At 55.0% G+C, this 5373-nt stretch overlaps 1 pseudogene; it reads right to left on the bottom strand.

Moving 5' to 3' along the window:
* Positions 1–453: 453 nt before the first annotated feature.
* Positions 454–1494, bottom strand: LOC144829710 (28S ribosomal RNA; annotated as a pseudogene).
* Between the last annotated feature and the right edge of the window lie 3879 nt (positions 1495–5373).

The raw sequence follows: 5373 nt of genomic DNA, 5'->3' as shown, positions 1-5373 counted from the left end.
CGCCAGCCCGCAGGGCCATCTGGTCTCCCAGCCCGCAGGGCCATCTGGTCGCCTGGCTTGCAGGTGACCAGATAGCCTGGGACAACCCAGCACCCAGATGACCTGGGAGGGTGCCAAACCCATTCGCCGTTGTAGTAGGGCGAGGGGTGGCCAGGCACACCAAGGCTGCTGCTTGCCTCCCTGCCTGACTGGGGCAGCGGGAAGGAGAGGCCCGGCTGGCCCAGGCCATCTGGTCACCCTGCCAACCCGCAAGGAATGGCGGCCACATCCCCGCACCCCGGTGGGGCAGAGATGGGAAGGGGAGGCCCCCGTGCTGGAAGGCACGTGGTGGAGGCAGCCTCTTGCAAACCCACATTACCCCCTCGACATCCCTCCCGCCGGCCTGGCAGCAGAGGGACCCGCCCCTGGGTGTGGTGGTGTAAGGCGTCCGTGTGCGCTCATGCACGGAGAGACAAAAGCATGGCTCAGAGGATGACTTTCAATAGATCGCAATGAGGTAGCTGCTCTGCTACTTACGAAACCCTGACCCAGAATCAGGTAATCTACGAATCATTTAGCACCGGGTGCCCCATAAACATGCGGTGTACTAAGGGCGATGGAGGCGGCCCCCTTCCGTCCACTCTCCGGTCCCAAAGTGAGCGGCTCTACGCACTGGCCCCCCCGAGAGAGGCTGGCTATCCCAGGCCAACTGAGGGTCCACGGCACAGCGGTATCATTAGGATTTAGGGGGGATTCTGACTTAGAGGTGTTCAGTAATAATCCCACAGATGGTAGCTTCGCCCCATTGGCTCCTCAGCCAAGCACTTACACCAAATGTCTCAACCTGCGGTACCTCTTGTACTGAGCAGGATTGCTATTGCAGCAACACATCATCAGTAGGGTAAAACTAACCTGTCTCACAACAGTCTAAACCCAGCTCATGTTCCCTATTAGTGAGTGAACAATCCAACGCTTGGTGAATTCTGCTTCACAATGATAGGAAGAGCCGACATCGAAGGATCAAAAAGCGACATCGCTATGAATACTTGGTCGCCACAAGCCAGTTATGCCTGTGGTAACTTTTCTGACACCTCCTACTTGAAACCCAAAAAGTCAGAAGGATCGTGAGGCCTCGCTTTCACGGTCTGTATTCATACTGAATATTGAGATCAAGCAAGCTTTTGCCCTTCTGCTCTGCGGGAGGTTTCTGTCCTCCCTGAGCTCGCCTTAGGACACCTGCGTTATCGTTTGGCAGGTGTACCGCCCCAGTCAAACTCCCCACCTGCCACTGTCCCCGGAGCGGGTCGCACCCGGCGGGCGTCGGGCGCTTGGAGCCAGAAGCAAGAGCCCGACGGGGCTCACTCCCCGCCTCACCAGGTAAGTAAAAGAACGATAAGAGTAGTGGTATTTCACCGGCGGCCCAAGGACCTCCCACTAATCCTACACCTCTCATGTCTCCTCACAGTGCCATACTAGAGTCAAACTTAACATGGTCTTCTTTCCCCCCGCTGATTCCACCAAGCCCGTTCCCTTGGCTGTGGTTTCGCTAGATAGTAGGTAGGGACAGTGGGAATCGCGTGAGCCGACTGATCCACGGCAAAGAGTCACAGGCAACTTTTTGAAAATGTTCACCCATTTGCAGGCGCAGGAGAGGTGACGCCGTCCGTCCACCACCCGTGTGGCGAGACGACTCGGGGTCCCCATTCAAGGCTTCCCCTCTGGGAGTCAGACTGCACCATTGTGAGAAAAAAACATTGCCACACGCTCGGCCCAGGAGTCCCCCACACGCAGGGGGCTCCCGGTGCGTCAAGAGCAGGCAGCCCCACAACCGCTGGTCCCTCCCGGAGTAATCAGGAGGGACCGCACGAGTCTTCAAACCCCTCGGCCCAGACGCACGGGACCGGGTCAAACCGGGTACCTGGCATCAAGGGAGGATCGCCCCACCTGCACCTCAGCCGTCTGTTGCCGGACAGCCCTGAGCAGTGCACGAAGCTGGCTTGTACAGCCCTCCCCGCCTTGCCCGTGCCAGAGGTGCCGGAAGGGAAGAGCCAGAGAGCTCCCCATCCCGTACGCCTCCCACTGAGAGGAGCCATTCCCTCGCAGGCCCTCGGCACCTTCTCTTCCAGGCTGCCCTGCCACATGAGAAGGGCCCAACCTCAGTCACCCGGATCTCTCGGTTGGGACGGGACGTTGGGTGCAGGAGGGCCCAGCCAGCAGCAGGTCCTTCTACGGGGGGTGGTCCCAGCCCACTGCCATTCGGTTTCCCCCACTGCGGGGGTGGTGCCTGAGAGGGACAGGAGACAGGGCCTGCCCCCACATCCCCAGTCCCTCACGCATTGGTCGGGTCCTCCCCGAAGGAAAAAGTCCACCGAAGGCCCGGTCCTCACCCGAGTGCCCCATGCAGCCACTGACCGCTCCGCTCGCCCGGGCGCGCAAGGGCAGGGCCAGGCCCATGTACGTACAGTGTGTGCTTGCAGGAGGCAGTCAAGGGCTTCAGGCTGGCGCCGTCAGTCACTCCTTCCGCAGGTTCTACTATAGTCAAGTTTGATCGTCTTCTTGGCGCTCCTCTAGGGCCGATCCGAGGACCTCACTAAACCATCCTATCGGTAATAGCGATGGGCAGTGTGTAAAAAGGGCGGGGACTTAATCAACGCAAGCTTATGACCAGCACTTACTGGCAATTCCTCGTTCATGGGAAATAATTGCAATTCCCAATCCCTATCACGAACGTGGTTCAGTGGGTTACCCGTACCTGTCGTCGAAGGGTAGACACACTCAGATCCGTTCAGTGTAGCGCGCGTGCAGCCCTGGACATCTAAGGGCATCACAGACCTGTTATTGCTCGATCTCGTGTGGCTGAACGCCACTTGTCCCTCTGCGAAGTTGGACGCCGACCGCTGGGGGTCGCAGAACTAGTTAGCATGGAGAAGTCTCATTCGTTAACCAGACAAATTGCTACACCAACTAAGAATGGTCATGCACCACCACCCACAGAACCGAGAAAGAGCTATCAATCTGTCAATCCTTTCCGTGTCCGGGCTGGGTGAGGTCTCCCGTGTTGAGTCAAATTAAGCCGCAGGCTCCACTCCTAGTGGTGCCCTTCCGTCAGTTCCTTTAAGTTTCAGCTTTGCAACCATGCTCCCCCCGGAACCCAAAGACTTTGGTTTCCCGTAAGCTGCTCGGCGGTTCATGGGAATAATGCTCACGGATCACTAGTCTGTATTGTTTATGGTCGGAACTACGACGGTATCTGATCGTCTTCAAACCTATAACTTTCGTTCTTGATTAATGAAAACATTCTTGGCAAATGCTTTCGCTGTGGTTCGTCTTGCACCGGTCCTGGGATTTCACCTGTAGCGGCACAATACGAATGCTACTAATCCGGAAGAAGGCTCTTTCTGGGAACCCATGCGCACCGCATGGCTCAGGGGACCCTAGGCCCAAATGTTCCCGACCTCCTGGAGCCCTGACTGGTATCCGGGAGGCAAATGAGCCCTCTTTGGGACTTCCAGGCCGGCCCGGCCATCTGGTCGACCCATTGGAAAGCATTGCGTGCGACCAGAAGGCCGAGGGGATTGGTGCGACCAGATGGCTGGCACCGACATAGTTCAAATCTGCCTGCGCCGAGCCTTCGCGGGAGGGCTCCTGCATGCCCTTGCAGGGCTCGGGTGCTGCAGGGCACGGGGCTGGAGGGCTCAGGGGCTGCAGGGCTCAGAGGCTGCAGGGCTCTGGGGCTGCAGGGCTCTGGGGGGGGGTTCTGGCCTCTTTTCTTTGTAAAGCCAATTTCTTTTTAGTGATGATCCTTAGATCATACCATCTTTTCTTTAAATCATCCACTTCTCTGGTTGTCACCCCTATGATGTTCACCTTAGCCTGGATTCCCAGCCAGGTATTCCTCTTCACAGCCTCTGCTACCTGCAGACACTGTCTTCCAAACAGCTGGGTGTGGTGTTTTACCACCTCCTCCACCAGCACCTGCAGTTCACCTGAGCTGAACTTTAGTTTTCTTTTCCTGTCAGCACCTTCCCTCTGGGAGTCTTGTGTATCCATCCTGCACTTCTGCACAGCTCAGCTCAGTAAGCCAGTCAGTGTATTACAGCTCTCCTGGATGTTCAGTTGGTCTGCACCTGCATGGGTGTGGCCACTTCCTGAGTGTGGGGTGGGGTGGATGCACAGGATTTGTTGGTTCCTCTGTTGCTTGGTTGTGGGGTGGGGTGGAGGCACAGGATTGGTTGGTTCCTCTGTTGCTTGGTTGAGGGGTTGGGTTGGGGTGGAGGCACGTGATTGAATCTTAGTTAAATTGCTTGATTTTCGTATCTCTGATTTGGTATTTACCGAATCGGTAAATACCGATTCGGTAAATACCGATTTGGTAAATCCCATTCATCCCTATTTGCCTGGATGCCCATAGGGATGAATGGGAATTATCGAATCGGTATTTACCGAATCGGTATTTACCGATTCAGTAAATACCGAATCAGAGATACAGAATTTTACCGATTCTGTATTTTTTACCGATTTTTTTACCTACATATTTCGATTTCGATTTCTAAAATACCGAATCAGTAAAATTCGGTATTTTAGAGTCGGTAAAAATAATTTACCTACATGTGACCCAAAATGTTTTATAAAACACAACCGGTAAGCCATCCAAACCCGGTGACTTAGATACTTTTAGTCATGCTGTTGCTGATATGACCTCCTCTATGCAGATGGCTGAGTCCAAATCATCAGCCGAAGATTTGAGTAAGGGAGAGATATCACAGGATTCCAAGTATTCTCCTGGATAATACAGTTGGGTGACTCCCTTCGCATACAGGCGTTGATAAAACTGACGGAAGGAGTCAAAGATAAGGGCATCTGTGGTGTGCTCCACCCCTTTCTGGTCCCGTATGGAATGGATAGCAGTCATCTGCGCCTGCGTTTGCAATCTATGTGCCAGCATCTTCCCACCTTTATCCCCACTGAGGTATAACTTGTGCTGCAGTCTCAGGAGAGCATGCTCAGCCCTATCAAGGTCCAGATGTTTCAGCATGAGTTGCCGCGTTTCCAACTCTCTCCAAATTCTCGGAGCACCGGTCCGCTTATGTACCGCCTCCAGCTCCCCCACCTCCCTTTCCAATTCCGCACGCTTATCTTTGCGTAGGTGCGCAAAGGACGCTGCCACCGCGATGAATTCGCCCCACACCACCAATTTCAGAGACTCCCACACTGCAGCAAGGGGCATGTCCCCTTGATCGTTCTCAGTGAGGTAATGCACGATAGTATCTCGGATCCGTTTGGTGACTTTCTTTAGAATGAAGAAGGGATTCACAAAGTCGCCAGCCCGGCGGGGATGAGTGTGAGCATCGTACTGTGAGCAGCACCAAATTGAGGGCATGATCTGAGAGGGAG

The sequence above is a fragment of the Lissotriton helveticus genome, chromosome 4_1 (genome assembly GCF_964261635.1).
Source record: "Lissotriton helveticus chromosome 4_1, aLisHel1.1, whole genome shotgun sequence".
NCBI classification, from domain to species: Eukaryota; Metazoa; Chordata; class Amphibia; order Caudata; family Salamandridae; genus Lissotriton; species Lissotriton helveticus.
The sequence above is the reverse complement of the archived record's forward strand: the minus strand, read 5'-3'. Positions and strand labels throughout refer to the sequence as shown.